Below are 24,157 nucleotides of genomic sequence, written 5' to 3' on the forward strand. Positions count from 1 at the left end.
CTGTCCATCCATTCTCCCTTCCCTTCTAATTAAAAAAAAACACATATTTATCATTGCAGTTTTTATAACTTGACTTCTGGTGTTTTCTCTATCTTGCTGTTCTTCTCCATGTAGTAAAAGGTTTTCTAACATTATATAAATAGTGCATATTATGCCCAGCATCATGAGATGTTTACTGTACATAAGCAGTTTAGTGTGTGGTGAAGGCACCTACAATCTATTCCCAGGAAAGCTCTACTACACCACATGATATCATTAACTACAGTCATCTTGCGCTGCCTGTGGAATCACTAGGTTTATCCTTCCTATGTAAGTACAGGTCTGGCCCACTGGCCCACAGTACCCTCTGCCTTCCCTGTTCCCCCCTCCCTTTGCTAAGTTCCTTGCTATTCTGTTTTTATGCTTTCGAATCTTGTTAATGATTGAACAAAGAAGAGACGTGACTTTTGTCCCTCTGACTGGTTTATCTAGTTAGCTCATCATACGTTTTCATCCATATTTCTGCAAATGAAGTGATTTTCTGAAAGCTAGATAACATTCCTTCCGTGGATATGGAATATATTTTTAACTTCTCCCTTGCTCACACACTCCATAAACTGATTTCCTGGGTTCACTGCTGCCTTCTTTCTGTATGTTTTCTCCTCATGGGACTGCTTACCCCTGTGCAACACTTAGCTCATCAGAATGCTGTGGGGAGGGATGGACACAATGGGATTTAACGAGGAACCCCACAAAAGTAAAGCATTTTACCATAGCACCCATTCCTCTTCTTTTGGGTGGTCTATGGCACAATGTAGCCAAGGATCGGAGTGTTTCCCTCAGAACTGTCTATTTTAACTTTTGGTCTCTTCTGGACTTCACACAGCTTTCTAAGCAACTTCTGCCTTAAATGTAACTTCTGTCACCAATGCAAAGGAGAAAAAAAAACCCATAAAAATGGACCTGATGCTCCTTGAATATATGTTGATGACGCATATTCCAGGTAAAGTTCCCAAATTGGATTATCTAGACTCATTTTCAAACCCGGGTTGATTTGTCTGTCTATTTTTTCTAACAGTCCAGATCTCTGTCTTTCCCTATCAGTTGCCCTCCACCCCCACCCTGACTCCCGATCTGCCAGCCTTTCCTGCCTCTCATCTCTTCCTGGTTTGCCTTAATGTCTCTTTGTCTGTCCCTCATCACACTACTACTGGGAATGAGAGAATACTCATGCAATCTTGCCTTTGCCTCCTTTGCAGTTGGCTGTGTTAATTCTGTCTTGATTACTTTCAGGCTGTTCCATTAAAAACTGAGAGACTGCAAGCGAGATGACATGAGGATCTGGTCAAGACACAACAATTCTACTAGGCCAGACATCTGTGGTTATGTCTCACACGGTTGTGTTGGACTGATTTCCTCTGTGCTTCCAGTGTGGTATCTGCTGACACTGTGAGAGAGGGGGACACTCTATGAACGTAGCTGCACCATGGACGTTGAGTGTGTATTTTATAGAAACTCCTCATTGTGTCCTGGGCCATCCGAGCACGACTGCTTTTCTCCTCAGGGTCCATGGTCCTACTCCATATACTAAGTAGACTTCTGATGTAGATATTTAATAAGATGTCTTCTAGAGTCCTGAGTGGATTATGGTCATCCCATGCTTTACATGGTATACACAAGTAAACCACTTCATGAGAAAAGCAAACGTGGTGTCTTGCTGGACGGTGGCTTAATTTGTCAACTGCTTGCTGTGCAAGTCTGAGGACCCAAGGATGCAAGTTTGGATCCCTGGAGCTCCTTGGGTAGCTAGTGCTGTTCAGTCAGTGAGCTCCAGGTTCCACAGAAGACTCTATAGGAAAATGTAAATGACAGACGTATGCACACATAAGAACACAAACACACATACATGTCACATGCACACGTAGCAAATGTCAGTGAAAGAAAAAAAAAGGCATAATACCCAATGGTAAGAGCAGCAGGCAGAGGACTAGACCCAGTTCCTTCTCAAATCTCGTGCTACCCTACTTGACTACGTGGAACAGCGCAGCCTAGGAGATCGCACATCACAGAACCTGAAGGACCTTGGAAACATTAATGAGCTCTGGATTTAACACACTAGTTTCTGTTGTAAGGGTTCACCAAAGCCTCGGTGTTCACACCTCTGATCCACCAGTTAGGCGGAATACAAGAACTTGATGCTGTTTCAATGTTTTCCAAACCACCTAAAAGTCCCACTGGGGCCAGTGGTGAGATAAAAACATCTTCCTGGTGCCAAGGATCCCCAGGTCCATTCCTAACAGTAACTTCTCTTCATGTTTTACAAACAGCAATATTGAAAGAAAGAGAGGGAAATGGTAAGAAAATACAGCTTTCAGGTGGGAGTCAGTAATGTCACAAATACCTATTTTACACACAAAAGCCTTCCCCCTGGCGGGCGCACACTGCTCCCTCTAAGGGAGCTACGCTTACCTACCAGCCTTCCCAAGAGAGTTCTCTGCCAAACGCTGAAACAAACAAACAAACCTTGAGCTTGACTTAAACTAGATGGACCGGGCCATTACAGCCCAAAATGTGCCTGTCCTAAAACTCATGTGACAGGAACACAAATCACCCACGTCACTCCATTTCACTGTTGGCGGGCTGTCACTATGTTGTCAGTCAGAATGTGGACTCAGCCTCAGCCCAAAGAGACCTCCGGAAGACAAGAGAAAAGAGGAGGGGCAGTTCTCATGCAGTCTCTTAAATACACAGTTCAGTTTTTTATCCAGCAGTTATTCTAAGACAAACTTCAAAAGCTAAAAAAAAAGAACTGTAGCTCAGACAGACAGGCAGGGAATCATCCGACCGCATCTTTACGATATTTAGCCAAGTGCCTCCATAATACGCTTTAAATACAAACAAGTTAGGAAAGCCAGAAGTAAGGTGGGGTGTGAGCAGGCAGGGGGTGGGTCTGAAAATTAGCAAGCGTTATTTTTCTCCCACCCTGATTCTGATGTTTGCCCTTTTCCTGCAGCTTTTGAACAATTTTATATTTCTGTCACACTCTTCTTCTGTCAGAGAAGTTATCTGCAGTGTGAATGCTGAACAGCCAGCGAGGCTTACCTTCACTTTAAAGATTACAGTCCTCGCTCGCTCACGCCTTCGCTCACGCCCGGTGCGCGGCATTACACTGAGAGATAAATTCTTCCATCATTTCAACCCGGTGCTACTGTGAGATGTGGCTCTAGGAAACGGCCTGCAGGCTCTGCGTCTGAACAAATCACAGGTCCTGTAATTGCTGTCTAGCTCTAATTACTACAGAGGAGAGTGTTTGCAACTTGATTCCAGGGAGAGGGCAGGCTACCTTCTGACGACGCCCAACCAAATATATCCTAAAAGACTGACAAGTCACTTTCTTTATTGTAATTTTTCCCATTCCCCCATTCGCTCCACTGTGGCAAGATAAATCAGATACCTGTCTCCTCCCTCAACAAAACAGCTCAACGCCCACAAAGTATTTATCACGACGATTTGGAATTCTTTGTATCGCTTAGATTTCAAGAGGTTGTTTTGTTTTTCCTAAATGGGCAGCCAGATCTACAATTTAAATTTGCCTTTTATTTCTGAGCAGAACCTGTTCCCAAATAGACCCAATTTGTATTCTGTTAGCAGAGAACAGTTTATTTACAAGCTATTTGGTATGAGGGAAAAAAAGTGCTTCGTTTCCCATGGAAATTTAGGTTTTAAGTAAAGATTCAGAGCATATAATTAAAAAAGGCTAAAGCTGATGACGATTTGATGTTGACAACATTAGCAGTGATGTCTCTGCATTCCAACTCAAAACCCTAATTTCAGTTATGTGGGGGAATTATCCTGCTGAAATTAGCACTTGTCTAGGCCTGGGAGTAAAATGATACAGTATCTACTCTCATATTTAACTAATGCCACCCTCCATCTCCTGGCATTTGGGTCTTGGCTCTGTGGTCCGAGTAAGGATGGGGTGTGATGTGTCTGTGTTACACGGCGTGGTTAACACTGGTCCAGGGCCTTAGGGATGTTTTGTCACCAGTACGGATGAATTTAGTTCGAGGGCATCTCAGAGACGTTTGCACACACCTTGTGCAACTCAGTACCGTTGCCAGCCAGAGCCAACGCTTCAAAATCAATCATGTCAGGTTTGCACAGTCATGACCAGGGAAAGGTAAACCTAATATAAAAATCAGATGCAGAGCTCAAAACAGTGAGTTTTAACATTAGCTCTTAGAAGCTGGGTGCTTCTCCAGGTTCTATAAACTCAGGCATGAGTACCTTCGATGGGACACGGCAGGCTAGCTCTGAGCTTTCTTCCCTCTGACTAACACTTGTGTGTGTGTTACTCACATAGTATTTAGTTTCCAGGAAGTAATGTAAAAAAAAAAAAAAAAAAAAAAAAAAAAGACAGTTGTGTTGGGACTCTGCCTTTTTGTAAAATTAAACTTTCACTTAGGATGAATCTCTTTTAAGGAGTCTCTGGCTTATTAGAGACTGTTTCTAGGTCTCTCAGCCTCTCTGCTGTCCTCACCCAGAAAGCTGAAGAATATATATGTGTGTGTATATATATGTATATGTATATGTTCTTTCTTCCATAGTTTGGGCCTTCTCTTCTTCCTCTGAAACTGCCTTCCCTTTTGCTGCTCTGCCTCCACTTCTAACTCCAAGGCATCCCCTCCCTTAGTGTTTTCTTTTCAACTTCAAGGAAGCTGACCTTGAGCATTCTACTGTCCTTAAATTCTTTGATTAAGGAGACTAAAAAATTGGGGAGGGGAGCCTCAGTTTCCTTAATAAGATGTGGTTCCCTAGATGGAGTCCACACAAATTTCAATACACTAACATAATGTTACCCATTGTACTCAATATTAGGCAATGGAAGCACCTTGAATCAACCATGTTCCTATTCACCTGTCTTCTGTGACTCCCCTCTGTGAGTTATGGACCGGAAATTCAACACACCCATATAATCTCCTCTCTGCTACATACTAAATATTTCACGAATTAATTGCCCTTTAAGATACAATTTTCTCAGCTGATGAGCAAGCATTGAATAATAACAGTATCCCCTGAGCAGAGCTTGGGGGACATGATGCTGCAAACTTTTATTATGGTGCCTAGAATATAGAAGGCTGTGCGTTATCAGCATCCCTCAGCCATCCCATCCCCAAGGGGCTCCCTCCCCAGGGCTTCAACTCAGCATCTACTGCCATCTTCACACTTAACAGAACTATTTATTCCTTTACGTTGTTTTATAAAATTACTTAAACAGGGGTCTCCATCAAGAGCAGTGCCTACTTTTGTTGTTTGTTTTCTATCTCTTGGCCTCAGGCAATGGCAGATAGGGGGTGATGTTCCCCCATCCCACCCCTGGGAATGTTCGCCACATAAGGTGGCAGCTGTTTGTAGGACTGGTATACTTTCTCGGTTCTGATACTTCATTCATGTCATCCCTCCCCGGAGGTGCCTCTTTGTTTGTCTTATTTTAAGTCCTCTCTGTTTGATACACCATTTTAGATGCCATTTTTTCTTTAGGAAGGTATTCTCTACCTTCCTAAGAAAAATATCTTGGTTTCTTCTAGGCATGAAATGTTTTCTTTTCCATGTCTATTACAGTACTGAAGACAGCAATTTGTATGGCAATGTTGACACAGGGAACCCTGAGCTCCACGGAGTTAAGAGAGTAGATTTGGTTACTGCTTTGCCTACTCTACTGTCCAGAAAAGACGCTCAGTTAGGTATCTTGAGCGAATGAACTAGATAAAGGGAATAGCTCTGCTGTTATTATATGGTCTTCTTTCCTGGTGATAATTACAAACATCATCATGAGTACAGGACTACCCCTTACAAATGGGGTCCATTCTTTTATTCTTCCTTTTGAGACAGGGTCTTATATTCCAGACTGGCTTCTAACTCACTAGATAGTTGAGAATTGATTATCTTGAACCTCTGATTTGCCTACTTCCATCTCCTGAGTCCTGGAATTATAGACTTGTCCCACCACACCAGTTTATTTGATACTGAAGACTGATCAAGGCGTTCCCTGGGGCCGTGCAAACACGCTACATCAGCGCTGTTATCTCCAGCCCTGCAGTCAAAGTCCAACATTCCAGTTCTCAGAAGCATTTTCCTTGAACATGAGGTCACAGGTGAGTACTGAGTTCCTGGATAGACCCCAGGAACTTTGTTAACTCTTGGGCAGCTGCATTCAGTACAACAGTGTGCTAGCAACAACATCTCTATGGCAACATGACCACAAAGGACTTGAAATGGAGGCAGCATACTCTGGGTATGGCCTCTCTTCCTTTGAAAGCCTGAAGCATGATCTTTGTTATATGTGAAGACATACTCAGAGAGCCATAACCAGAGTTTATTTTTCTGTGTGTGAAAAAGTGCTTACTTTTTGTGAATGGAACATGAACTTGCTAAAAAAAAATCAATTTATAATTGGTATGAATTCACAAAACCCTAAAAAATTTTAATATATTCTAATTTTTGGAAATCAGAAATTATCTTTTTTATTTTTACTCAGAATTCCAAATTTTAGCTTTTTTTTTCATTGTGAACTATGGTTTAGTTGATGGTGGTCTCAGATAGTCCAGCATCTGCACTTTTATATGAACTCCTTCTGACAGATATATAATGACTAACTGACACACTTTTAATTTTATCACTAAAGAGGTCTGGTGTCTCCAACTAACTTTTGAACAAGTAAATGACCCCCTTTTAATGTAAAAATGGTTGTGTTTCAGTGATGTGATGGTAGTGTTGGATTGTCACACATTTGCATATTCAAAGCAAGCAAACCTATCAGGTTATCTATGGAGAGGCTAGATTATCCATATTAATCCTTGCTTCCTCATTCACTTAACTAGACATATGGACTGAAAAGTGGCTCCCTAGAACAATTTTAGACTAATAAGATGTATGGAACTTTGTAAAAATTACCCAGAAAAACCAACCAACCAACCAACCAACCAACCAACCAACCAACTAAATAAACAAAATAAACCCAAACCAAAAGGCTACAGGACAGGAAGAGAAGAGCCTCCAGAAGTCTTTCTTATGTTCACAAATACTTCCTAACACCTGGAGCCATGCTTCAGACATACTAATATTATGAGCTTAATAATCAACTACTGCCATAAAAGGAAAAACTAAAAGGGTTAGAATGGCCAGAGAATGTGTCACTGAAAATCTGGACATAAGCAAGATCTCTACCCTCCCCCCCCCCCCAAGTTTTTTGAGACAGGGTTTCTCTGTGTAGTCCTGGCTTTCCTGGAACTCACTATAGACCAGGCTGGCCTCAAACTCAGAAATCTGCCTGCCTCTGCCTCCCAAGTGCTGGGATTAAAGGCATGTGCCACCACTGCCCAGCAAGCAAGATCTTAATACATGTGCTTCTTTGATGCTCCCTTTGGCTTCTTGCCTGTATCCCAGGTGCCACCGAATCCTATTGTTTCTACCTCCATTTCTAGCTTCTGTGTCACTTACTCCATGGTCTAGTTCCAGACCACCTCTGTCTGCACCCTAGTTACCAGCTCTCACCAAGAATACATGGAGCCACTGATGGCCTCCTATACTTGGTTCTCAACCTAGCAGCCAAGCAAAGTGTTTAAAAATATCTATCTGATGATGCCAAGGTGAAAGGCTTTCCCCTTGCACTTTAAGGGAAGTCATACATGTTAGCATGGTTTACAGTTACCACAGGGTGACATCCTTGCTCAAGTCAAATTCTACTTAGTAACATCCTCTTCCCCTTTCCCCAAGGTTTTAGTCTCCCTTTTATTTTCCAGATTGCCAAATTACTACCTTCCAAAGCGGTTTCCTCCTTACAGGTTCCCCTCTCCAACTCCAGCTATGTAGAAACTCCTTGTCTCCTCTCCAGAATTTAGTCAGCAAGAACACAACAGCCATTTTTCAGAAAGTCTCCCCAGCTTCTGAAACAGTGCCAGACCCAGGGCAGTCACTCAGTAGAGATCTTAAATGTGTGAAAGGCCACACTTTTTCCATTTGTTCCAATGAGGACACACAACTTTAGTATCATATGAAGATACAATTTTAGTGTCATTATGATTTTAAGGGCTTCTCCTATATTATTGTAATCATTTTCCTAGTACTTACAAAGTTCTTAGGAAGTCAGTAACATTCAAACATGGTATTTCATTATCATAGTTGTGATGCCACACAATTGGGAACAAAATCATCTTGGGCATATGTAAGACATGGCAATTGCTCAATCTACCAAATACATTGTGTTTATCTCCATTTATAGGCATGTAAATATCTCAGCCCATAGATGGGCTAATTTAAAGGACCCACTGACCTATATGTACATTTGACAAACTAGGAACAGAAGGGTCCCATTTAGAGTGATCACAAGACACAGAAATGCATTATCTATAAAGTTTAGGATAAAGCTTTATCCTAAACTTCAAAGAGGTCAACTTATTTGTCTGTTTGTTTATCTGAGACGGGATCGCAACCATTCCAGGCTGGTCTTGAACTCACTATGTAGCTGAAGACCTTGCATTTCTGATCCCCCTGCTTCTGCTTCCACATTTTAAGCAATAAGACTATAGGTGTGCAGTATCACACTTACTACATGTGTGCTGGCGGTGTGCAGCATCACACTTACTACATGTGTGCTGTAGGTGTGCACCATCACACTTACTACATGTGTGCTGTAGGTGTGCAGCATCACACTTACTACATGTGTGCTGTAGGTGTGCACCATCACACTTACTACATGTGTGCTGTAGGTGTGCAGCATCACACTTACTACATGTGTGCTGTAGGTGTGCAGCATCACACTTACTACATGTGTGCGGGGGTGAAACCCAGGGCTTTGGTAGTAGCAGGAAAACACTCTACCAACTAGGGTATATCCTTGGCCCTGACAAGTCTTTGTCCTCTCTCTCTCTCTCTCTCTCTCTGTGTGTGTGTGTGTGTGTGCGCGCGCGCGCGCGAGCACGCGCATGTGCGTGTGTTATATGTGGAGGGCAGAGCTCCACATTAGGTGTCTTTTTCAATTGCTCTCCACAATTGGTTTTTTGTTTATTTTTGAGAAAGGGTCTCTCACTGTCCCCAGAGTGCTATGATTTGGCTTAGACTGGCTAGCCAGGCAGCCTCAGGAATTCTCCTGTCTCTGCTTCTTTAGAGTTGGAATTTCAGGTATATACTATCAGGTAAAACTTTTTATTTGGGTGCCAAGTAATCAAAATTCTCCTTCCCGGCAGAACCATCTCTCAATGTCATTCCCCACTAATGTATTTTTAAGAACAAGTAACGCTCGATGAGTTTGTTATTCATCTCCACATATTTGTATATCAAGGGCTTTTACATAAGCATTTCGTGTGAGTCTCCTCTCACTGGAGGTCTAAAAATTTTATCATTTGTACCATCCATAGGCTGTGAGAAAAATGACGCGTAAGATGTCACTCATTACTAAATGTGCATATTTCCTCTCAAATATTCTCAAGGTGTGTTTTCCTCATTAATGCCAAATAAAGGTCAGACACTTTGGATCATGTGGGAAATCACAAGGAAAATCTAAATCAAATCCCAAGCCACACAGTGCCTTTAATATCACTGTGAAAATGCACTGTGAAGCCTGAGGTGATAAGATAGCATATCTTAAAATGACTTGAAACCAAAAATGGATTTGTGAGCAGTCTCAGCTCACTAAGAATGTTTCTTGACCGGTTAGAACATGAGGACACAGGCCTCACCTTAACATCCAAACCAGGGCAATTTCTTCACAATATTGACTTAGGGTGTTTATGAAGAAAGGTCACTATTAGAATATAATGCCAGGACAGAATTCTAGCAAGACTGGTTGTTCTAACCCTTGGAGAAGTCCCTCTGGTTATCCCTTCATTTTGAAGAGATTAATGAGTTGTCTTAATTGGGAAGGAAAGAAGGAAGGAAGGAAGGAAGGAAGGAAGGAAGGAAGGAAGGAAGGAAGGAGTCAACTTGGTGAGCACGTTCATGGGTGCAACATGACCCCTGTGTAATAAATCTTTCTAGAAGCAGGTCATCTTTTCCAGATGGGCCCTGTCTTCACTTTTCTCATGTGGGACTTGGCAGATGGGACGTTCTGAATCTGAGAGGCCACCTCTCTGCTGACAACTGCTTTATATAGCCATCAGCGGTGAACTCTTACTGGGGCACGTAGGGGATCAGAACTGTTGAGTCATGTCTGGCCAAGAGAGTCTGTCATCTCTCAGTCCTCTGCCCACCAGTCCATCCCAGCAGCAATGCACCACACTGTTGCAAGACAGCCAGACTTCCAGCCCGAGAGAAGGCAAGACTGGCTGTCAGTACCATACTGGTTTAAGGAGGTATTTTGTGCAGAGATCACAAGGAAGAACAATCTTTGCATTTCTGTCTGTGATCTCTTGTGTACAGATCTGGAGCTTGGGAAGAAGCAGGAAGGAATGGATGGCTTTTTACCACCCTGAAATAGCTGTACAGCAAGACCAATTTAGTGGTTTGCTTCCATCACTTACTACTCATAGGTCTGTGGAAGATCCCTTACCTGAAACAACTGCCTTCTCATGTTTGGATAGGGGATGACACTGTGGTTCTCATTAGTTGCATAGCTCTGTGCTTGGTACAGAGTACCGCCTATGGCAGATGCTATTCTGTTTGCTTCCACGATGCTAAGGGCCCAGGTTATCAAAGCCCCAGTTTAGAAAGGGCCCCAACATCGTCCGTGCATTCCAGTTTCCCTGGCTTTATCTCTGTTTTGGTTTAATGCCAGGATTCTTGATTTGGGATTCATGGAATCTCCCTCTCTAGGAACTAGCTACAAATATTTGCAGTCATGCTTGTTTTTCAGAGAGAGAGAGAGAGAGAAATCAGATTAAATCAACTCACAAAGACTGTAATTCAAAGAGATTAAAAAAATACTTATATGTTTCTGAAGAGTTACAGGCAAACTCAGTATATTTTTGTAAATCAGATCTGATTTTTAATTTACCAGAAAAGCCCATGAGTACAGGAAGTCTACAATGGATCTTTCTGTAGGCAACGACTTATATTGTAACTGCGTATTTAATCCAGACTATTTCAGTACTGTACAAAAGATTCAGATCTTCACATATCAAGTTTAATCAAAATAAAGTGCATGGTGATATTGCATGCATAGTAGCTAGTCCGTGCATAATTTCCAAGAGAGATTGAGGGGGGGAGTCATGGTCAAGTTGAATGGGAAGGGAAAGGAAGAGCTGTATGCGATTCTTGCTCAATCAGTGAGAGTCCTAATTATCCCACATCCAGACACTGTCTAAATGAAGAAATAGAGGTTCTGAAAGGCCATGTGATTCGCCCAAGGTCATCACGTAGTTACGGACAATGAGGAATCGCAGCTGTGAAAACCATGCTGGTGATTATGAAGATGATGACAGGGCAGTGATCTACGGAGCAGTCACTTGAGCTAAGCCTCTTAAAGACTTAACCTCTCTACTTGAGCTACAACCACGCAGCAAGATTTTATTACCTCTACTCAGCAGATAAAACACTGTGCCCAGGGCTCTAGGGTCAGAAAGTGGACAACTCAGAAAGCAAACCAACTCAGAACTCTGCCTTGCCTTGCAAGGCTGCTTTTAAACACTGCTTGAAACTGCTTCCCAGGACACAACAGGGCTGAGGCACACAATCTTGAAATACAAGTAGTTAAAAGGCTGTGTAGGAAGGATGTATCTGCAGTCTTTAAGGTTTATTTACATAATTGGATGGAGTTTTAAACAATATCCACATCATGTACAATCTTTGTGGACATGCCCCTCCTAGTCTCCAGGCCAGGTGCATCAACCACATGAAATCTGTGTTCTCCCTTACCAGCCCTCTTTCTGGGACTCCATAAGCATTATGCACCGATGGCCTTGAAACTGTTTCTGATGCCAGCTTAGGACTGCTTTCCAGATCTGTCCCTGAGGCAGACAGACAAGGTGACTGTTTTCAGGAACTGTAGACGAAGCTTGGAGGCGGGACTGTCTCTGGCATAGATCACGGAGCAGGACAGGACACAGGTCAGCTTTCATGCTTTGGCACAGAATGACAAAGGATCTTGGGATTCTAAAATGATACTTGGCTGTCTGTGGTTCTAAAAATCAAGAACGGAGGATGAGAAGAATCACACAGAGGAAAAGTACGATCAGCAGAGCATGGTGAGGCAGTGACTCTTGAGCTGTCACTGAAGCAGAGCATGGTAAGGCAGTGGCTCTTGGGCTGTCACTGAAGCAGAGCATGGTAAGGCAGTGGCTCTTGGGCTGTCACTGAAGCAGAGCATGGTGAGGCAGTGGTACAACTTGGGCTGTTACTGAATGGACAAGAGCAAAGTTTGGGTGTGAGAAAGAAAAAGTACACAGAGGTAAGGATCAACTTTTAGGGAAAGTCAATTTCCGATCTTTGGTCTGAGCAGCCCTCCAAGTTAGGGACTCCGGCTTCCACCTTTCAGATATGATGCACGGAGTGTGGGAGTCAAATTGGATATAGTAGACTGTGCTCAGCCTGCTCCTTCATGCTGTTCTGCCTTTTCAATGTAGCAGGACAGACTCATGCCAACTACGAATAAACAAGACTCCTGAGGGGGGTTCTCATCTATAACCCATTACTCAAAAATAATGGTCATATAAAAGCTATTAGTCATCATACATGTTCCTGGAATAGTCGTTACATTACAAACTATCTGAGTTTCTAAAATTATATTTGATTTTCAGGTATCTTGAGTATTACTGCAAGAATTCACACTTGTAATTATTTCAAGATCATGTTCTCAACTATTTGAAGTTAGCTTATTAATGTTGAACCTCCAAAGGTTTAAAAGAAATGTTACTTAGGCTGCTAATTCATAATCTCCAAAATGTATCTTCTCAAACTTTACATGTGATGCCATACTAAGTTGTACCAGCATTTAAGCTTTATCACCACATCTGAATTCTAGTCTTCTCTTAATCTCCAATATTGATATTGGAAGCAAAAACAAATAAATACAATTAAAAATTAAGTAATAGCATTTAGGATTGGATCAAAGTAACTATAATTTAAATTTCGTTTTGCCAGGCTAAACAACTGCTAAGCTAGTAGCTACCAGGAAGAAAGACAAAGATTAAACCCAGAAGTACTCAAGAATGAGATTTTTTTGGAGAAACTTTTCAAAAGCTAAGTCTATTATTTTCCTCAATCAGACATGTCACATATGACACAGTTAGGTTTTACTTTTAAATTGAAAACTTAATAACTTCTGAACCATTTCGAAGTTGTCTGCTGTGAAGTTTTTAAGTTAAAAAAATATAAATCAATATACCTGAGGGGGGAAAAAACCCAAACCGGATGGGAACACTTTCAAGGGCATCATTAATATTTCAAGCCAGCACGGAGGAAGAAAATAAGGCTGCACTCAGCAATGCCAAGGTTCCTCAGATCTACTGCCTCTGTGGCTATGGAAAACTCTTAATTTCTTTACATTTCAGTTCCTTCACGGACAGAAGAAATAGAATCAAACACACCCTTAGAGTATCACAGCGAAGAGTGAACTCTGACAGTCAGTTGGTAAAAAGTCTAGAATTATTATTAGCTATGTCTGGTTTCATCTTTAAACAGAACTGGTCCTGTGAACTGAAAGGGACGGTTTTAAAAACATTTCTTTACTGAGGTACTTCTATTGGACATTTTAAAAATTAATAAAATCCTGGCCTATGAGAGATAAACAAATGAAAAGTCATCAAAACAAGGGTGTCAAATTACCACCCATCCCTAGATTAAAGATTTTAAATCCTGTGTATCAACTGTGTATCACCTAGGTAAATATAAACAAACCGTAATTTATACAAAGACTAGTGGGACGGGAGGGTAAAATCACACTTTTCTGTGGCTGAAACACAGATCAGAACTAATACCAACCAGCCAGCACCTGCTGGGCACAATAAATGAACACAGCACACACTAAGATGACCTTCTCTATGATTTTTACAGTTTTTATTTTATTATTTCTAAATATTTACTCATGGTGAATTACATAGCTAGATACAAGCTATTTCTGTTTGCCTCTGGGCAAGGTATTTGCTTCATACTGAACAGGGGCAGAAAAATGCAAAAAAATGCAAAAAAAAATACACAAAGAACCCAACAACAAAAAAACCTCCAACCAAACAACTAACCAACCCCCCCCCCCCCAAGCCCCAGGGATTAAACAATGGTGAAATGTACTGGCTAACCATGGAAACCATAAACACTGAAATACTCGCATGGTGCCAAATTCATTACATTAGTAGGCACAGATCCTCTAGCCAAACTATACGGAAGCAAGACTAAGGAAAGAAAGTTATCCAAAGTCAAATGTATACACAAAGGCATCCTCCCGAAACATACGTGAGCACACAAGGACTTGCGATCCTCTCCTCTGCTGCTCCCGAGACTAAAGAGAGGCTGCTCCAGTTAGAGAGATCAGTGAGTGAGCTCCTGGCTTCACGTACTCTCATTTTAAAAAATATATTATTTATTTATTATTTATATGAGTACACTATAGCTGTCTTCAGACACACACCAGAAGAGTGCATCAGATCCCATTACAGATGGTTGTAAGACACCATGTGGTTGCTGGGAATTGAACTCAGGACCCCTGGAAGAGCAGTCAGTGCTCTTAACCGCTGAGCCATCTCTCCAGCCCACTCTCATTCTTGCCTTCATCAACTTCATTTTATCCCTGCCTTCTGGAACTTGTCTTCACCTGGGTCCTTCCCTGGCCTCACTGATGTCGCAGACCTTCCTCCTCCGGCCTCTGCGTATGGATGCTGCTGATCAAGTCTCCCCACTGCTGGCTGTGCTCTGATGAGAGCCCTCCTTGGGAACTACTGATCATCCACCGTGAGACAGCTAAGGACGTGAAGGTGCTTGCTCTGTGAGCCTGGGACCTGAATCAGGTCCCTGAGGCCACATAAAAACGGCTAAGAGAGAGCTGACTTTATACATTTGTCCTCGTCTCTATGAGTAGGCTATGGCAATGCATGTCCCCTAACCCCCATGTCACACACAAACAACGCATAATAAAAATATAAAAAGAACTACTGACTCTTGAATTCTGAGCTGACTCTGCTCCCAAGAGCATAGGCAGGTCTCTATGGTGCTGCCCACTGGATACTCTATACTCATGGGGAAACTCAAACTTACTTGTGCTTAGTTTCCTTTTACAGAAAGAAATCACTAAATGTATATCCTGTTAAAAGAAAACATATTTCTAGGGCTGGTGAGATGGCACAGTGGCTAACACTCTGTTTGGTTAGATCTGTTTACAACTTGCTAAATTCTAAAATTCTATTGGAAAAAAGTGAAAATGGTATTTTTTGGGAATTCTCCTTGGCTTACAATCATTGTTTCCCTCCCCATGTGAAATATACCAACTTGAAGAAACCATGTGAAGTGAAGCTCTCTGAAAGAGCTGACTCTGAGCAGATATGCAGAGAGTTAGGCGATTTCTCTTTTTACCAAAATTCTTTTTGAAGGTTGAGTGGTAATTTAGTTACGTCAAAATGTATTGGTATCAGTAACTTTTTGTTTGTTTTGTTTTGAATGTAAGAAAGGAACCAAGAGACTGTCTTCTGAGAATGACTTAGCCAATGCTAACTTGAAATTAACATGAGACCCCCACAAGACTGGACCCACTGATACCCACTTTTAGAAAGAGTTGGGGGAAGGTCACCAAAGTTTTCCCCGAGTTTACAGTCATTTCCTCCCCTTGACAGTACACACAATCCCAAGCCAGCTGCACGCGGCCTCTGGAGATAGAAGGCTTAGTGAATGAGCACCACCAGTGAAGCAGCTCTTATGCTAAGCTAGTTTTTGGGGATGACGCATTGAGAGTTGCTCGTTGGCTTACCAGGGTGCATTCGAATGTGATCATTTCTTTACTCTGTGGTTGCTATATATGGGGTGGCTGGTAATGGTAACAGACTTATCTGGGGAAGTAGTTTAATAGGCACACATGTATTAAACTCATATTGTTTACCTAGTGCGGTATATATGTCTACAGCATGTGTGTGTGTATAATTTCAGTATTACTAGAGTTTCATTGAAAATCTGTAAGAATTCCTCCATGAGTTCCCTTCTAAAATTGACACATTGCAAATTATACTTACTTATGATGTACCATGCAATGTTTAGACACACACACACATACACACACACACACACACACACACACACACACACACACACACACACACACAAAAACACGTGTGCGCTTACTCTTGGTACACTGCTCAAATTAGGGCAAGGTATCCTGGCATGTCTGTTTTTTGTGACAGAAACATTTAAAATCCCATCCAGCTTTTTTTGAATAGATAATATACTATCATTGTTCATAGTTTTTTTTTTATAATATCAGAACAAGTTATTTTTAATTTATTTATATTTTATATAATTTACATATTTATATTTATTTATATTATATATATTTATTTATGGAAAATAAATACTTACCATAGTAGTCATTTATCTTCCTTTTTTAATACTACATTTGTATGTTTATGTGTTTGTGTGTATGTATGTATACAGGTCATACAAGGGGTGTATATGTGTTTGTGTATGTGTGTCTGTGTGTGTGTCTGTGTGTCTGTGTGTGTGTGTCTGTGTGTGTGTGAGTGTGTCTATGTGTGAAGATCAGAGGAGAACTTGAGGGAAGCCAGTCTTCTCCTTCTATAATATGGGTCCTGGGCACTGAACTCGAGTTGTTAGGTTTGGTGGTCGGGGCATTTACCCACTGAGCCATTTTGGTGATCTTCACCTTTTCATTTTAAAAGTAAATGTCGAAGCAATCTATGTGTCAAGGTCTTTGTCGAGCATCCAAGCATCCAACATTCCTTTTCTCCTCACTGGCTCCTAACCTCAAGTGTGTATATGTTTAGTCTGTCAAAGACCTCAAATCCATTCCTCTGTTACACCTAGTCCACATACTCACTTTTTTCACCATCACCGGGCTCCTTTAGTCTGGATTTCATCACCTTCATCTCCCCTACTGCTGCTAGAGCAGCATGAGTGGGGTAGAGGTGGGACCACAGCACTCTTCAGCGGAGTGTCCTATCATCACACATCCATTCAACACATAGATGCCACAGGCCAGGCGAGGTGAGCCAGGAGTGCACGCAATGTTAGCAATGTGGTGGAGACAAGACAGATGAGGTCCCCATGCTAGGGAGTTTCACCCTCCCCATGTCATTGGCACGAGCACGCCCTATAGGGTCCTCCACAGCGAGGTTCTTGTTTATTGTCTGTACTGCATTTGCAATCACTGTCTGAGCCTCATTCTTCACAGTCTGCTTCCAATGCTGCAGTGGCAATGCAATCTGTTTACAGCTCCATATATATATTATACATATATATATAATATATATATATAAGATATATATATATATATTATATATATATATTAGCTGTTTCACACCTCCGTGGGTTCTTATATCTGCCCTTTGCCCTTCTCTCCCACATTCATCTGCCTCTTCCTATCCACTTAGAATGAGGATGTTATTTTGGACCAGGCTAGTTGAAGCAATATCGGTGTTTTCTTATAATACCTGAATTTGCAATACCCGAGTTCCATAATGTTATACCTACCACATGCTACACTGTGTGGTCACACATGGACAGAGTCATTTTATGTGTATTCAGTTCCAGCAAACACTCAATGGCTACCAATTCTGAACATGATTTAAATATTATATTAATCATGTTGCATAAAAGCTATATAACAATATATAGGATTTCAGGAGACAATGATGGCAAAGAGATACCAATAGTACAGAGAGTCAGAGAAGAACGAGGGAGCAGGAGACACATGGATTCAAGGCCAAATCTCATTCCCACTGTAGGCTTGAATATTGAGGGAGTTTAACAAATACAGACTACATTCAACTTATCTTTGTTACATTTGCCTTGCTGATGGAAGAGTCAATTATGTTGTGATAAAGAGCTCTTTGCACTACAGAAGAGAATCTCAGGAAAATTTCTTAATGATAGCTTCAAGTATTCTTCCTATGAGATAACAGCAATCCAGGAGAAAACTGGATATGGAAATATATTGAGGAAATAGAAAGCAGTCATTGTCACCAAACACACATTTGCAGCATGGAAGGCTCCCGCACCCCCAAGCTTTCAGGATTCTCTGGGACACAAAATGCAGGCTTCTGAGGTGAACGGGTTCGGTTTCATAAGACCAAGATTATTGGAGAACAATCTAATGACACCTCCTAACAGTAGACTTGCTTTTTCTCTTCAAAGCTAATTGTAGTTCCAATTAGGGTACATAATGTGGAGTTGATCATTATTAGGTAGATAAACCTCATAGTGAAACATGAAGTCTCTAATAGCATATATCAAAACTACAGATGAATATAGTTCATTCCCTGTGTAAGGCCGAGTGTGTTTTCTCTAATTATGAAGAACTGGAACCAATTTTAAAAGCAAACTCGGTCCATGTCTGTCAGTATATTTGTAACAAAAAGTATGGCAACCAGACCCTGGGGTCATTTATAATTACTAATCTTGGGGGGGGGGATCAACTTAATTTAAAGTTTTATTAAAACATTCAAAACTGTATGAATTTCTTATTCTTAGAAAAGTCCCTAAATTTCTTTGTAATAAGACTTTGGATGACTTTATGTAAATATTTTAATAAATTACCAGGTATCTTTCACATCATGAAAAGATGATGAATGATCATTCAGTGGCTTGACTAAATAGCATTTCTTTATTAAAACACATAAAGAAAAACTGACATCTATCAGTGAACACCAACACGCTCACATTTCCAAAGGTTTTCTTGGGCTACTCTGTTTAATTCTCATAGTACTTAAATTCAGTTTCCATATTAAGAAGTCAATTAGGGCCCTGGGGAAATGGCTCACTCTCAGTAAGCGGGATGTTTGCTACACAAGTATGAGGTCCAAAGTTTCATCCCTAGTAGTCATGTAAAAGCGGGGCATGGTACCATGCACATTTAATGCCATTGCTGGAGAGGCAGGGACAGGAGAATGTCTAGAGCTTACTTGCCAGCTAGTGTCTTGTCATCCCACAAATTCATGAGCTAAATATGTGGGAGACAGTGACTTAGGAAGACACAAGATGCTAACTTGTCGCTTCTACATCCTCTCTTTCTTTGTGCCCCCCCTCCTTAAATACTATATACACAGAAATGAAAAATTCAGTAAGTTTTAAATAAAATCTCCATATTTCAGAGACTATTTGTTTTATACTATATATTATAATATATATTATTGTTGGCTAGACATCTTAAGCATTCACTGATCAACTTCCTGGCAATAGGATCTAAATGTGGAAAGTTTGTGTGTGTGCATCCATATATACAGTAACAGGTTCTTCAAGTAATGTTCCTATGTATGCATGCTGCACAAAACTCTCAATCAAAGTCTTGTTTCGCATATACTGTGATTTGGGACGTCTGTTAGTCCTGAGAAACACTCAATACATTCCTGCTTTCAAGAAGTCAGCTGGGGGTTAGCAAGATAGATCAGTTGGTAAATCTGCTTGTACCACTGATCTGCAGAACACAGGTTAAAAAAATAAATCTAGATTTGGAGGAATACATCTATAACCCCAGCACTTGAACTGTGTGACAGGAGGCAGAGCCAGGAAGATGATCCAGAACAGGGGTTCTCAACTTGTGGTTTGTGACCCCTTTGGGGGTCCCATCCAGACATCCTGTATGTGAGATATTTACATTGCGATTCCTAACAGTAGAGAGCTATGAAGTAGCAATGAAGTAATTTTATGGTTGGGGGTCACCACAATATCAAGAAGAACTGTATCACAGCATTAGGAATGTTGACAACCTCTGCTATAGAAGCTTGCAGGCCAACTACCCTGGAGTACTCAACAAAGCAGAAACAACACAGGGGCCTCAACAATGTGGAAGGAGAAAAGAACTAAAGACTGTCCTGTGACCTTTACATGCATTGTGTGGAGTATGCGCCCCCTCAGATAGTGATACATTAGAAAACTAAAGAAACTATTTGGAGATACAAAGCATTCCTGACAAGCTGTATGTGATGTAGCAGAAAGCCGCAGCAATGTAATAATTACACAGAAACCCACACTAAAGGAATATTCTTTTTGTCTTCCACAGCAACACTTTGAGAAGATGTTTGCCCATGTGTGCACAGTCATTCTGGGACTACTTATAAAGCAGAGAGACAGTTTTTACGTCGTAATTCATCTCACTCATGTACATGATCATAGATGCCTTGCCCTGACTATAAAAATATTTTTCAAATGAACTCACAAGTAATTCTAAGTCAGGAACAGGACTAAGTACCCATATACAGGTTGGAAGTGGTTTGTAAGTATTACTTACTCACTTGCTTTTGGCTTTTACAGTCATTAGACTCTGTTCCTGAAGTCTCAATGTCACGCTGGCCCTTTCCTGTTTGCTCAGCTGATCACAGAGCACAGGTAATGACATTCGCACTGTGAATGCGCTCTGCTTTCATTTTGTTAAGTTTTGCTTTGGTCTACTTTCTTCTACCTGAGAAAAACACATGGCTTTCTGCCTGAAAGTTTAACCAAAAGTAACTATCCAAATAAGATTTCTTCTTTTTTGTAAATTTAAGAACCCAAGTTATTAATCCACCATAAACAGTCCCAGTAGGGAAGTTTTAGTTATAAAGACACTGAATGAAAGAAAATCTTCTTTTTTTTGTTTGTAGAACATAATTTTAATATTTTCAACTGTTAATATTCAAAAACCAAAATAATTATTTTAAGATATATTTCATTGTTATGTCTCTCTTTTCATTTCTGATTTTATTAATCTGGATACTATCTCTGTACCCTCTGGTTAATCTCACTAAGGGTTTATCTATCTTGTTGATTCGCTCAAAGAACCTGCTCCTGGTTTTGTTGATTCTTTGTATAGTTCTTTTCGTTTCTATTTGGTTGATTTCAGTCCTGAGTTTGATTATTTCCTGTGTCTGCTCCTCTTGGGTGTATTTGCTTCTTTTTGTTCTAGAGCTTTCAGGTGTGCTGTCAAGCTGCTAATGTATGCTCTGTCCAGGTTCTTTTTGGAGGCACTCAGAGCCATGAGTTTTCCTCTTACCACTGCTTTCATGTGTCCCATAAGTTCTGGTATGATGTGTCTTCATTTTCATTGAATTTTAAAAAGCCTTTAATTTCTTTATTCCTTGACCAAGTTATTATTGAGTAGAACATTGTTCAGCTTCCATGTGTATGTGTGCTTTCCATTGTTTTTGTTGCTAATTAAGACCAGCCTTAGTCCATGGTGATCTGATAGGGTGCATGGAATTATTTCAATCTTTTTGTATCTGTTGAGGCATGTTTTGTGGCCAATTATATGGTCAATTTTGGAGAAGGTACCATGAGGTGCTGAGAAGAAGGTATATTCTTTTTAGGATGAAATGTATCTGTTAGATTCATTTGGTCCATAGCTTCTGTTAGTTTCACTGTGTCTGTTTAGTTACTATTTCCATGATCTGTCCGTTGCTGAAAGTGGGGTGTTGAAGTCTCCCATTATTATTGTGCGGGGTGAGATGTGTGCTTTGAGCTTTATTAAAGTTTCTTTTATGAATGTGGGCGTCCTTGCATTTGGAGAATAGATGTTCAGAATTGAGAGTTCATCGTGGTAGAGTTTTCTTTTGACCAGTATGAAGTCTACTTCCTTATCTTTTTTGATAACTTTTTGTTGAAAGTTGATTTTATTCGATATTAGAATGGCTATTCTGACTTGTTTCTTGGGACCATTTGCTTGGAAAATTGTTTTCTAACCTTTAACTCAGAGGTGGTGTCTGTCTTTGTTTCCTGTATGCAGCAAAATGCTGGGTCCCGTTTACAATCAAGTCTGTTAGTTTATGTCTTTTTTGGGGAATTGAGTCCATTGATGTTAAGAGATATTAATGAAAAGTGATTGTTACTTCCTGCTATTTTTGTTGTTAGAGGTGGAATTATGTTTGTGTGGCTATCTTCTTTTGGGTTTGCTGAAAGATTACTTTCTTGCTTTTTCTAGGGTGTAGTTTCCCTTCTTGTGTTGGTGTTTTCCACCTAATTATCCTTTGTAAGGCTGGAAAGATACTGTGTAAATTTTGTTTTGTCATGGTTATCTTGGTTTCTCTGTCTATGTTATTTGAGAGTTTTTCTGGGTATAGTAGCCTGGGTTGGTATTTGTGTTGTCTTAGGATCTGTATAACATCTGCCCAGGATCTTCTAGCTTCCACAGTGAGAAGCCTGTTGTAAACTTTGATAGGTCTGCCTTTATATATTACTTGACCTTTTCCTCTTACTGCTTTTAATATTCTTTCTTTGCTTAATGCATTTGGTGTTTTAATTATTATGTGACAGGAGGAATTTCTTTTCTGGTCCAGTCTATTTGGAGTTGTGTAGGCTTCTTGTGTGTGCATGGGCATCTCTTTCTTTAGATTAGGGAAGTTTCTTCTGTAATTTTGTTGAAGATATTTATTGGCCCTTTAAGTTGGGAATCTTCACTCTCTTCTATACCTATTATCCTTAGGTTCGGTCTTCTCATTGTGTCCTGGATTTCCTAGATGTTTCGGGTTAGGAGCTTTTTGCTTTTTGCATTTTCTTTGACGGTTTTACCAATGTTTTCTATGGTATCTTTGCATCTGAGATTCTCTCTTCTATCTCTTGCATTCATTTGGTGATGCTTGCATCTGTGACTCCTGATCTCTTTCCTAGGTTTTCTAACTGCAGGGTTGTCTGCTTTTGTGATTTCTTTATTGTTTCTATTTCCAGTTTTAGATCTTGGATGGTTTTGTTCATTTCCTTTGCCTGTTTGATTGTGTTTTCCTTTAATTGTTTAAGGGATTTTTGTGTTTCCCTTTTAATGGCTTTAACTGTTTACTTGTGTTCTCCTGTATTTCTTTAAGGGATTTATTTATGTCTGTCTTAAAGTCCTCTATCAGCATCATGGGAAGTGATATTAGATCCAGATCTTGCTTTTCTTGTGTGATGTTGTATCCAGGAATTGCTATGGTGGGAGAACTGCCAAGTAACCTTTGTTTCTGTTGCTTTTGTTCTTATGCTTGCCTCCTGCCATCTGATTATCTCTAGTGCTAACTGAGATATATTTGACTGGAGTCTGTCCATCCTATGATCCTGGTTGTGTCAGAACTCCCTAGAGTTCCACTGTCTTTGTGATCCTGTGATTGTGGGATCCTGTGATCCTGAGATCCTGGGTGTGTCACAGCTCCTGGGAGTCAAACTGCTTCTAGGATCCTGAGATCCTGCTGTGACCAAGGTCCTGGGATCCTGTGGTCCTGGGCATGTTAGAGCGCCTGGGAGTGAAGCTTCTTCTGGGTATTGTGGGACTGGCTGCAGAGTTCTCGCCTAAGGTTCTGGTGTAACTGGGTCCCACTGGTCCCAGTTACTTCTGGTGTTGGGGCAGATGCTGTGTCTTCCTGACCTCTGATCCTATGATCCTAGGATACCTATTTCTTATGTGATACAGATCTGGTGTAAAATCTCTGCTCTGTCTTTTGAAGCTGTTAACCTTGGGCAAGTTTCCTGGCCGCAACAAATTGCATTATGCTCACAGTCTGTAGTCCATCTCCCCAACAATGGGCAGCAGCAGCTGTGAATAGAAGTCCAAGGATCTATCAGTTGCTCAGTCCTACAAGGCAAGCAGTTGAAGAAGAGAGGGCCGATTTTTTCATTTTCAACCATAATCATGGAAACATACTAACCCAAAATTGGATGAAATTCCATAGTTACCTCTTGCAGATGAGAACCATGACTAATATGCAAAACATATAAAGTATATATTGTTAATTGGCCTTGGCTTACACATTCAATTACCCTCAAATCTGGGCATAGGTGGATACTCCCTGTCATCACGGCTTATGTAAGCTGATGGTACTACAAACTTGTATGCTACATTTGTGCAATCAAATTAATAAGAAAATGAGTATTTTAGTAGAGACCAAGTCCTGAAAAAGGTGTATAAAATTTGAAGATATTAACATTTTTGTGAGCCATATTTCAAGCAGTGAAATCTCTGTTACTTTACTGTTTGTTTCTTTGATAACAACTATTCGCCTGTACTCATCAGTAACTGTTACTGTCTTTCTGGTGTGAGAATAAAAGGACAATTCCAATGTCAAGTTTCTTTTATTAATAACAACTAAATAAC

At 40.7% G+C, this 24,157-nt stretch overlaps 1 protein-coding gene across 16 annotated transcripts in view; it reads right to left on the reverse strand.

Moving 5' to 3' along the window:
* Zfp385b (zinc finger protein 385B) overlaps positions 1-24,157 on the reverse strand; it is a 407,085-nt gene that overhangs the window by 105,725 nt on the left and 277,203 nt on the right. For 3 of the 16 annotated variants that reach the window (NR_156435.1, NR_156434.1, NM_001113400.1), the window contains exon 1: positions 3,082-3,320. The exons of 11 other annotated variants lie outside the window; for them this stretch is intronic. The gene's annotated coding sequence lies outside the window, so the exon portion shown is untranslated. Of the gene's footprint in view, positions 1-2,448; positions 2,528-3,081; positions 4,316-24,157 lie in introns of those variants that run through there. 2 more of the 16 variants (XM_030251103.1, XM_006499462.4) reach the window with 2 other exon arrangements.

The sequence above is a fragment of the Mus musculus genome, chromosome 2, assembly GCF_000001635.26.
Source record: "Mus musculus strain C57BL/6J chromosome 2, GRCm38.p6 C57BL/6J".
NCBI classification, from domain to species: domain Eukaryota; kingdom Metazoa; phylum Chordata; class Mammalia; order Rodentia; family Muridae; genus Mus; species Mus musculus.